The sequence below is a fragment of the Lagenorhynchus albirostris genome, chromosome 13 (assembly GCF_949774975.1).
Source record: "Lagenorhynchus albirostris chromosome 13, mLagAlb1.1, whole genome shotgun sequence".
NCBI classification, from domain to species: Eukaryota; Metazoa; Chordata; class Mammalia; order Artiodactyla; family Delphinidae; genus Lagenorhynchus; species Lagenorhynchus albirostris.
Window position 1 is genome coordinate 25,863,756 of NC_083107.1, and position 12,281 is coordinate 25,876,036.

Consider the following 12,281-nt stretch of genomic DNA (forward strand, 5'->3'; position numbering starts at 1 on the left):
TCAAATCTGGAAATACAGAGAGAATCAGTCAAGGAGAAGCGGAAGTTGAAAAAAAACCGGCCTGGGAGCTGTCATGAGGGGCAGTGGCAAGTCCAAGTTAAGAGAAAGTCAACACTAGGAAATAAAGACAGCGATTCTCAACCTACTGCAAGTCACAACTACCTCGGGTATTTTAAAAATCCCCATACCTGGTCCCTGCCAGGTCTAAGAGACCAGCTAGCGAGGGGTGGGGAGAGTGGATTCCAGAGCCCAAGTTTAAGACAGACTCCCTAGTGGCCCAGGAGTCGGGACCCACCCCCCACCCTAGACCCCTCACCTCTGCCCCCCAGCCGGGTGAGGCCTGCCCTGCCCAGCCCCTTTTCCCTCTAGGGAGCTGCTGCACAGAGGGCAGGTGGCCAGCTCACCTCCGCCCCCACCGTCTAGGGGGAGCCACCCCTAGGCCCCTAATTGCGCAGAGTAAAGCGTGGCAGTGCGCGACGCCCCCCAGCCAGGTGCAGCTCCGACCTAACCTGGGCCGAGGGCACGCTGCCCTGGGCGGGATCCGCCCCGGGATCCAGGCCAAAGAGCAGGGCCTCCACCAGCCGCGACGGTCTCGGGGGAGCAGAGCCGGCCGCCTTCCCGCCCTGCGCTTCCTTGCGACGACTCAGACACGCCGGCCGGCGCGCGGCGGAGACTCGGGCTGGGGTCCGTGGCCACGGCTCCGCGCCGCCGAAGACCCAGCTCCCTCCACCCCAACCTCTGCGGGGCTCCCGGCGCCCCTCGCCCAGCCGGCGGGGTCTCTGCTGCTCGCCCGCCGAGCCACGCTTTGGACGCCTTTTTATTTGCATTTGTTGTGGGGGTGAAGTCTGCCGTTAGGCACCTCATTTCACGGAAGTGAGCTCTTAGGCTGCGGTAAAATACCCTGACACTGTGGATTTATTTTTTAAAATTAATTATTTATTTTCGGCTGCATTGGGTCTTCGTTGCCGCGCGCGGGCTTGGCTTTCTCTAGTTGCAGCGAGTCAGGGCTACTCTTCTTTGCGCTGCGCGGGCTTCTCATTGCTGTGGCTTCTCTCGTTGCGGAGCACGGACTCTAGGCGCGCGGGCTTCAGTAGTTGTGGCTCCCGGGCTCTAGAGCGCAGGCTCAGTAGTTGTGGCGCACGGGCTTAGTTGCTCCGCGGCATGTGGGATCTTCCTGGTCCAGGGCTCGAACATGTGTCCCCTACGTTGGCAGGCGGATTCCCAACCACTGCACACTGTGAATTTAAAAGAACATTTATGCACTTTAATTTTTTGAGGAAAATATAATACTTATAAAAGAGGCAGATAAGAGGGTACAAGTAAAAGGTGCCAGATGGTTTCATTTCTTTTAGAATAAGAATAAAAACAAACAATCATGTTGACCTTTATTCAAACACAGTTTATTCAGAACCCAAGTGTCTATAGTAGTCTCATGTGTCTCATCCAGCAGGCAGCCTCTCCGGCAGTTATGAAAATAAAAAGGTCGTTAGGGAGCAGAATAATCAGCTAAACAAATGGATAAAAGAGTAAAAAGTTAAAACAACTGAAGTTCAGGTAATCACTTTAGGTTTTTGTTTTTTATAAGCAGTTTTTAGAACAGTTTATATTGAATATAAGTGTTTTTAGAACAGCTTTAGATTTACAGAAAAAAATGAGATAGTATGGAGAGTTCCTCTGTACCCCAGTTTCCCCTATTATTAACAGCTTACATTATTATGGTACATTTGTTAGTTAACCCCGATACTGATACAGTATTACAAATTAAAGCCCAAAGTTTAGTCACATTTCCATCGTTTTCCATAATGTCTTACCCAGGTATCCCCTCCACAGCACCACATTACTTTTAGTCGTACAGTCGCCTTAGGCTCCCCTCTCCCTCAAAACAGTTTCTCATAATTTCCTTGTTTTTGGTGACTCTTTAAACAGCAGTATATTCTGTGCGGCGAATTATAGATGTGTTTGATTGAAAGCACTTTTAAAAACAAAAACAAAACCACAAAAGGAGGCATAATCCAGTTGGCCAATTGAAAGTTATTCTAAACATTTTGGCAAACATTAATCACATGTTAGACACCACACCGAAAAAGTGCCCTAGCATTATTAAAAAGAAAACAAGTGCCCTGAGTTTTGGACCTCAGGAAGTAACAGCTTCACCCAAACAGGAGGAGTTTAAAGAAATGCATTTTTTGGGGTGAGGTTTGGTAGATTTATAAACAAGGTTAGGGAGGAAAGACTTCAACACACACATTATTAACCTGTAAGTGAAACTGCAGAACACGCTTCGGGGCTTAGTAGAGCATAGGTTCTTCTGTCTCCACGCAGAAAGAATTCAGTGAGAGGCAGAATGACAGGTAAGGAAAGAGTTTATTAGACTAGGACCCTTGTGAGGGGTACAAGCAGGCAGGCAAGGGAGTGCTGCGCCGAAAGCTAGGCGGGCTACATTTTTATAATCAAAGGAAAAGCGGGGAGAGAAAGAAGACCACCTTCTTCCTCATTCTTCAGTAGATGTCAAGCTTCTGTCATCAGTTCCTCCTCCATGTTACGCGGGGGAGTTTTCTTGTCCCTACATGGTCATGGTCAAACTGGGACTGTCATGGCACAATGGAAATGGGCAAAAAGACAGTAACATATACTAAAGTATGGTAAATCATCTCAGGTTTCAGTATAATGTCATCTTTTCCCTGTATTTTTGTTTTTAATATGCTCAGAGGAGCATGTCCTAGGAATCATTAACTTACTGACCTCACTGGGCAGGATGTGGGTCTCAGTTCACCATTGTTTTATTATTTGGGGGCATGTCTCATGCTTCTGTTGCATGGTTTTGTTGCTAAGCAAGCCTGCCTTCTTCAGTGATCATTAACTTACAGGGGTCTCCCATACTTTTTTTTTCTACTTACAGTCTCCTAGTGGGATTAACTATTTAATCACCTACTTTGTCCCTTCACTCTGTCCCTATCATAAGTGTGTTATTATTAACCTGTAAAATAAAAGAAGAAAACTTTATAATCAGGCTGAGATTTTTCTTCTTTTATTTAACAGAGAACTGTTGGAAGAAAAGAATATCTTGGGTGGAAAAGGAAATTCCTGATGCTTTGGAAATTGTTCAATACCTTTCCTAATACTTCAGGCACTGACTAAAGGAACTGCAGCTACAAAATATCTTGAACTCTAGTCAATGTCCCATATCTCCATCTGTTTTTGGTGTGGAGGCAATGGCTTAAATTAATGATCATAAGTTTATGCACACTTGCTCTATACAAACAAATCGAGCTATTTTCTGAATCAAATCTGCACAATCCTAAAGAATAAAAAAACTTCAAAAAACAGGATGTTTTTCAAGGCAGGCTTTTTAAAAACTAATGTTGACTTGGCCTATTCTAGGCTTTTTCTGGTAGTTAACAATTTGGAAGTGAGCTCATAATCTGACATAAGAAGGTCAGATTATAATACCTTTGGTCTCCCATTCATTTGGTTAAATGCCAGAAGCAGTTAGTCCACTAGTTTAATGAGCATTACGGCTCATTAAAACAAACCTCCCTCATTTAAGGGTCAGCTGATTTTCTTGATGCAATACTTGAAAAGGAGAACTGAAGGAAACAATCCCCTGAAGAGGTCTGGATCAAGACAGGTGGCTTTATCAATATCATGTCAGTAAAGGCATAATAATGCAAAAGAAATTTTAATTATAAAATTTTAAAAATTATATATGTAGTTGTAAGTTGGGCTGTCATTAAGTACAGTCCGCTATATCTCACTTTGGTAGCCAGTGTAAAATGTAAGCTGACTGCAGCTAACTTACCTTGAAACACAGGCCATCCAGAGCAACAAGTATGAGTCCCTCCTGCCATTTTCTGATCCTCTGATATGAGCTTATGAAATGAGCCCATAAAGTAGAGGCAAGAAGCTAATTTTCCTATCTAAATGTAGGAAAGACATGAATAAATATTTTTCAAAGCCAAAAAAAAAAAGGGTATGTCTCAACCTGACACCTTCCTTCTGACCCATTTATAGCTGGGTCTTTATTGAGCATAATCAAACACTCGATTTGGCGGCTGACTATGCGTGTGACCAGTTTCACTATCCATCCTCCCGCTTCAGTGCCAATTTAAGAATGCAAATCCTATGAGGCCAGATTTCTTTAAAGATGGTGAGAAATGTTTATTTTATTCTGGCTAAAGTTAATCACATTTTCTGAAGTGGGCCCTTACATTTACTACTTTTTAAAAATTTCAGTAACTAAAAATTTAGATCTTAAAGATGGGAATGATTTAAAAATCTACCCTTTGGAAACAGTGTGCTGCGCTCTTAGTCTGTGTATGTCTGTAGTTATCACCACACTGCATTCAAATTATAGCCCGGCCTGGGGAAGTGTGAGCTGAACACAGCTTCTCCTGCCACCAAACCTCCAGCTGAAACAGAACCTAGGTGACTGAGAAGTGGACATGTGCTGTTTTCATGTAAGTGTGTCTGTACAGCACTAGAATATCTGATCTGCAGTTGGTGGAGAGCTCAGCTGGTGCCGTATGTAAAAATCAACAGGTTAATTGACCAAACTTTTATAGATTTCAATTAGTGGTTTGGGATCAAATAGACAGGCTGGGATAATCATGATGAACTAGCCATGATCTTAACCACATTTAAGCGTTTAGTACCAATATAAGTATTTTCTTATTTACTTCTTTACTCAAGTAGGGTGAGATTTTATTTTGTTCATGATTTCCTCTAAGTGAATAGTGGTAAAGTTTAACAAACTAGCATAGTTCAATTTATTAAGTTACAAAATGTAACATTAGCATATGCTTCAATCTGTGGCAGACACTGTATATAAAGAAGAGATCAGGGCTTCCCTGGTGGCACAGTGGTTGAGAATCCGCCTGCCAATGCAGAGGACACGGGTTCGAGCCCTGGTCCCGGAAGATCCCACATGCTGCGGAGCAACTAAACCGGTGCGCCACAACTACTGAGCCTGCACTCTAGAGCCCGCGAGCCACAACTACTGAAGCCCGCGTGCCTAGAGCCCGTGATCCACAGCTAGAGAAACCCCGGCAATGAGAAGCCCGCGCGCACCACAATGAAAAGTAGCCCCCGCTCACCACAACTAGAGAAAAGCCCACGCGCAGCAACTAAGACCCAACGCAGCCAAAATAAATAAATAAATTAATTAATTAAAAGAAGAGATCAGGAGAGAGTAGAAGCACCCCCAAGATGCTGTGCTTTTTGATTCAGAAATAATGGTTAGAAGGTAGAGTCCAAATTTTTTGTTATTTATAGATGTTGCCTAAGGAAGAAATGTTTATCAGATTTCAAATATTGTAAGTTGTAAATTGGTAGTTGGCAGCTTTGAATGTAAAACTTCAACTTAGCAGGAGAAACTTGACTAAGTCAAAACTCAAGGAAAGGAAAGTCAAGGAAAATTCGGGGTATGATGCCTAAAAGCTCACTATATGGCTGTATAAAAATATGTATTGTGGTGCTATCCAACTATCCAGTATTTTGAAGAACTTCCTGTAATAGTCACAGTTGTGGGTAGAAACAACTGTGTTTCAACAAACTCCAGTGTTGTTGAGGTGTTTTTATTTTAAGTTTTTAAAGTAATATTAAATACAGGCATACCTTGTTTTATCTCTCTTCACTTCATTGTGCTTCACAGATACTGCATTATTAGCAAATTGAAGGTTTGTGGCAACCCTGCATTGAGAAAATCTATAGGCACGATTTTCCTAACAGCATTTGCTCACTTTGTGTCTCTGTGTCACATTTTAGTAGTTGTTGCAATATTTCAAATTTTTTCATTATTACAATATTTGTTATGCTGACCTGTGATCACTGTGATCCTTGATGTTACTATTGTTTAAAAATTTTTATTGGGACTATAGTTGATTTAAAATATTGTGTTAGCTTCTGCTGTGCAGCAAAGTGAATCAGTTATAGATATACATATATCCACTCTTTTAAAAATTCTTTTCCAATATAGGTCATTACAGAGTATTGAGAAGAGTTCCCTGTGCTGTACAGTATGTCCTTATTAGTTATCTATTTTATATAGTAGTATGTGTATTTCCATCACAATCTCCCAATTTATCCCTCCCCCCTTTCCCTCCTGGTAACCATAAGTTTGTTTTCTACATCCGTTACTCTACTTCTGTTTTGTAAATAAGTTCATTTGTACACTTTTTTTTAGATTCCACATATAAGCGATATCATATGATATTTGGTTTTCTGACTTACTTCACTCAGTATGACAATCTCTAGATCCACCCATGTTGCTGCAAATGACATTATTTCATTCTTTTTTATGGCTGAGTTGATGTTACTATTGTAATTGCTTTGGGGAGCCACAAACTGCACCCATTTAAGACAGCAAAGTAAAAAAACTAAATGTTGTGTATCTTCTGACTGCTCCACCTACCAGCTGTTCCCTGTCTCTCTCCCTCTCCTTGGGCCTCCCTATTCCGAGACACAACAATATTGAAATTAGACCAGTTAATAACCCTCCGGTGGCTTCTAAGTGTTCAAGTGAAAGGCAGAGTCACACATTTCTCACTTTAAATCAAAAGCTAGAAATGATTAAGTTTAGTGAGGAAGACATGTCAAAACCCAAGACAGGCTGAAGGCTGGGCCTCTTGTGCCAGTTAGCCAAGTTGTGAATGCAAAGGCAAAGTTCTTGAAGGAAATTGAAAGTGCTACTCCAGTGAACACACAAATGATAAGAAAGTGAAACATACTTATTCTGATATGGAGAAACTTTCAGTGGTCTGGATAGAAGATCAAACCAGCCACAACATTCCCTTAAGCCAAAGCCTAATCCAGAGCAAGGCCCTAACCGTCTTCAATTCTATGAACGCTGAGAGAAGTGAGGAAGCTGCAGAAGAAAAGTTTGAAGCTAGCAGAGGTTGGTTCAGGAGGTTTAAGGAAAGAAATCATCTCCATAATATAAAAGTGCAAGGGGAAGCAGCAAGTGCTGATGTAGAAGCTACAGCAAGTTATCCAGATCTAGCTAAGATAATTCATGAAGGTGGCTACACCAAACAACAGATTTTCAATGTAAATGAAACAGTCTTATATTGGAAGAAGATGCCATTTAGGACTTCCATAGCTAGAGAGGAGAAATCAATGCCTAGTTTCAGAGCTCTCTTGCTGGGGGCTAATGCATCTGGTGGCTTTATGGTGAAACCAATGTTCATTTACCATTCTGAAAATCCTAGGGTCCTTAAGAATTATGCTAGATCTACTCTGCCTGTGCTCTGCAAATGGAACAATAAAGCCTGGATGACAGCACAGCTACTTACTACATGGTTTCCTGAATATTTTAGGCCCACTGTTGAAATCAACTGCTATTAAAAAAAATAGATTCCTTTCAAAATATTATTATTCATTGACAATGCACGTGGTCACCCAAGAACTCTGATGGAGATGTACAATGAGATTAATGCTTTTTTCATGCCTGCTAACACAACATCCATTCTGCAGTCCATGGATCAAGGGGTAATTTTGACTCTTAAGTGTTAGTACTTAAGAAATGCATTTTGGATTTTGTTAGGCATAGTTGATTTTAACTAAACAAGAGAAACCTGGTAATATCTATTAAAATTAAAATTCAGATAGAAAAAGAGGATTACATTTTGTAAGGCTATAGCTGCCATAGATAGTGATTCCTCTGATGGATCTGGGCGAAGTCAGTTAAAACCCTCTGAATTGGAAAGGATTCACCATTCTAGATGCCATTAAGAACATTCATGATTCATGGGAAGAGGTCAAAATATCAATATTAACGGGAGTTTGGAAGAAGTTGATCCCAACCCTCACAGGTGACTTTGAGGGGTTCAAGACTTTCATGGAGGAAACAAAAAACAAAAGGTGTGGGACTTCCCTGGCGGTCCAGTGGTTAAGACTCTGCGCTTCCAAGGCAGGGGGTGGGGGTTCGAGCCCTGGTTGGGGAACTAAGATCCCACATCCCATGCAGGGCAGCCAAAAAAAATTAAGTTATATATGTTGTTCTTTCAGACATAATGCTATTGCACACTTACTATAGTATAACGTAAACATAACTTTTTTTTTTCATTTGTGCGGTACGCGGGCCTCTCACTGTTGTGGCCTCTCCCATTGCGGGGCACAGGCTCCGGACGCGCAGGCTCAGCGGCCATGGCTCACGGGCCCAGCCGCTCCGCGGCACGTGGGATCTTCCCGGACCGGGGCACAAACCCGTGTCCCCTGCATCGGCAGGCGGACTCTCAACCACTGCGCCACCAGGGAAGCCCCATAAACATAACTTTTATATGCACTGGGAAACCAGAGAAATTCGTGTGACTTTATTATCATATTCGCTTTATTGCAGTGGTCTGGAACCAAACTTGCAATGTCTCCAAGGTATGCCTGTATACATCTTAGCACCTTTGGCATTTTTGTCCAAATAGACTTTGACAAATAAAGTATGAATATAACCCTTTTCATCTTCATTTCTCCAAATGCAGAATCACCTTCATTTTCCTCTATAATATACAATGTTTCTGCTTCAACTGCTGAAAGAATTCCTTCATTCTGACCTTCAAATATGTAGAGAATTATACAAGTCCCTGTGGGGGGGAATATGTTCCTTGTCATCGAATTTATTATTAAAAGTCATGACCAGACCTGCACCTCACTCTCCTGACTTTGCTCCTCTGTGTAACTGGTGTCTGTATTCTTCCAGTCTTGTGCACAGTTATTTGGGACTGAGATTTTTATGCATTACACTCTGTTGTCAGGCCTCTTCACTTGGTGCTGAGAGCCTGCCTTCAACCTCAGCTAGCCAGACTTCAAGGTTCTGGGCCTCTCGTCACAGTTTTCCTACGTATATGTATATATGTATATGAAACTCTCTCTCTCTCCATATATATATACACACATATATATATATATATATATATATATATATATATATATATATATATAGTTAATTTGTGACCCAAACTGGCTGGATCTCCCATTTGAGGATTCATTAGACAGTCACTCTTCATCTTTGTTATACCATCTCTGATCCATTTCCATCTGGATTTCTTTATTTAATTCATTGACTTTCTTTATATACTTTTTTCCTTCTTTGTTGAGATGAAAGATTGCTGAAACCCTCTGGTGTTGCCCTCCCCCTCCCCACCATGCTTTAGGTTTTTAAAGTGAATTTGGGGTTTGAAGATCATGAACTCATTGAAGCAATGAGTACCCTTTACTGTGTGGGAAACATTTATTTTTATGAACAGCCATAACTTCCCTTTGGATTTGCTATCAGATTTGACCTCTGTTTTGTCTACTCTGGAATTGTAAACACGATGATCAGACACAGTACACTTCATTGGCTGAGTGTCTTCCTCAGATGTCTCCAGGAGGCTCAAACTCTGACTTGAAAGTTTCTGTTACCAACTATGACATTTATCTGATCATTGATTCAGCTGACTTAACTATGGTATCCAAGCATTTCCCACTGATTACTATTGCCTGTTGATCAACATCTGCATGTCTTCATTGATCCTCCAATTCTCACTGTCCTTCTTTCTTCCATCTCTTGTATTTTCTGAAGGATGTTGGATATATGAGGATGGTAATATTCATGCAGGTCCTGGTCCAGTTTATTGAAGACTTGGTAAGTAGTCTTCTTTGCTGTCCTCTGCTATTGGTGACACTTTTGAGTTTGTTGGTGTGCCTTTTCAACACCTACCTTTTAAACACTCATGTCAGCGTGATTTTTTTTTTCTCCAAAATACTGCTGTGTTCTATCAGTCTTTTGGAATCTCACACACACCGTCGTTTACTTGATTTACGTTGCTTCCAGCAAGTGTCTATCGGTGGCTCTCTTTTGTGCATCACGAAAAGTGCGATATCCACTCCTGCTCTGGTCTTGAACACAGCCCGCTAACTCCACGGTGACCTGTGAGGTCAAGTTCTCCAAGGTAAATGCATGGTTGCCCAGCGTGACCGCTCATTTCGCTCACAGGGTGGGAAGGAACGCTTTACATGACGAATATACTTGTATTCTTCCTCCTTCCAGTTCTTTTTAGGTTGGTATTTCTTCAAAAGATTCCTGAGTTGCTTTGTAAAGCTGAGTTCAGTCTGTCGTTTACCTGACAAATGTGATGTATTTCTCAAGAATACCAACTCCTCACTGCTTGTGTTTTCCTAAGTCGAACGGATCCCCGAGCTCGGTCCCGCAGTCCGGGCGCAGGGGCGGTTAGAGGCTCCCCGCGGCGGGCGCGCCGCCCGCGTCCTGCTGGGTCTCCCCCACGGCCCCCCCGCCCCGCTCCGGGTAGATCCGCACTAAGATCGCTCCACCCACTGCCCACCGTGGCCTCTTGTGTGCTTTAGTTTGTAAATGACCCGGATGTTCTCCCGAGTCCGGAAGCGCGCGCTCAAGCTTTGTCCAGGCGAATGGCGCACAGGCCCGGAGGGAAAGACCGAGGGGTACGGACGTCGCCTGTCAACGCTACCCTGGCCCTGGACCTAGCAGGATGGAGCGCTCCAGAGGGAGGTCCGACGGGTCTCTGGGATGCAGCGTCCTGGGAGGAGCCCGGAGGTCCAAGAGGCCCTCTCATGTAAGAAAGGAGTTGGCCCGTGGGTGGTCCCAGAGCGCTTCTGGTAACAGTGCCCCTGGAACACTATTGGGTCTTCCCGCTGGCACCTCAAGCCAGACTTACCTCTGCCTCCTCATTCCATTCTCTCTCGACCACTCATAAACCAGACTGTACCGCCCAACCTTCTCGCCCTCTTCTGGTAGAGGTGGACCAGACACATTCAGTCCATACAGGCAAAATAAATGTCAAGCCAAAGCCAAGCATAAAATGGAATGCCATCATCTGAGAAGTAACTTCAGAGATAATTAACGTCAGTAATCTGATGTTTTATGGTTAAAAATTCAACTAAAAAACTTAAAATTACATACTAGGTTGTACAGACAACATCTCAGATGTGTCAGGCTTAGATCGTTCCTGTGGTCCTTATATTACACATTTGTGGAATGAAAAAAATGTTTATGTTCATGTCATGCTATTGCATCATTATCATTAACTTTAATTCACGAAGGAGATTTTTCAGTAAAATTTTCTAGAAGGAAGTTTGTTCCTAGGATTCATAGCTTGAATAGACATTTTAAAAACCCTTTGTTTTTTGCTAAAAATTAGTTGGCAGACTATAAGCTATCTTTTGTTTGTTTAAAATTTTAGCTTCCTCAAAAAGCCAGAAAAAGAACTACAAAATTAACCAAATAAAGAACACGGAAGGAAATGATAACCATAAAAGCATAAATTAATGAGGTAGGAAACAAAAGATAGTGAAAATAATAAATCAAAATGCTGGTTCTTTTGGAAAAAATTAACAAGGTCAATGAACCAGTAGCTAAACTAATTGAGAAAAAAGGGAAGAAAGCACAAAAATACAAAATTAAAGGGGCATAGGGGAATTAACCATTGAAACAGAGGAAACTAAAAAAATATATGAGACTACTTTGTACAACTTTATGCAAATAAATTTCAAACTACAGATGAAATCAATAATTTCAGAGGAGAATACAGTTTCCCAAAATTGACCCTCATGGAGAGAGAAAACATTAACAGACCAATCTCCATAAAATAATAGAGAAATTTATCAAATAAATACACCATATATAGGAGAATTCTATCAAATCCTTAAACACCAGACAAGCCTAATACTACACAAATTATTCCAGGAACTAAAAGATGAAAGGAAATAGCCAAATCCTTTTGCAAAGCAAGTATATCAATTAATATAAATTAATTAATAAAATTAAACCTGTTTTAAAAATCCTAAGGGATCCACAAAGAACTATTAGAACTAGTAAATGAGTTCAGCAAGGTTGCAGGATACAAGATCAATATACAAAAATCAATTGTACTTCTATACACTGACAGTGAATAATCTGAAAATAAAATTAGAACAATTCCACATACAATAGCATAAAAAGAATAAAATACTTAAGAATAAATTTCCCAAAATGAGTTTAGGATTTGTACACTGAAAACCACAAAACATTATTGAAAGAAACTGAAGAAGTTCTAAACAAATGGAAAGACACCACCTGTTCATGGATTAGAATATTGTTAAGATGGCAATACTCTCCAAATTGATCTATAGATGCAATACAATCTCTATCAGAATTCCAGCTGCCTTTTTTTGCAGAAATTGACGAGCTGATTCTAAAATTCATATGGAAATGTAAGGGGCCTAGATTAGCCAAAACAGTATTGAAAAATAAGAATGAAGTTGGAGAATTTGTACTTCCCAATTTCAAAACTTAA

At 41.4% G+C, this 12,281-nt stretch overlaps 1 pseudogene; it reads right to left on the reverse strand.

The window, feature by feature from the left end:
• Window positions 1-9,956, reverse strand: LOC132531929 (formin-binding protein 1-like; annotated as a pseudogene).
• Between the last annotated feature and the right edge of the window lie 2,325 nt (window positions 9,957-12,281).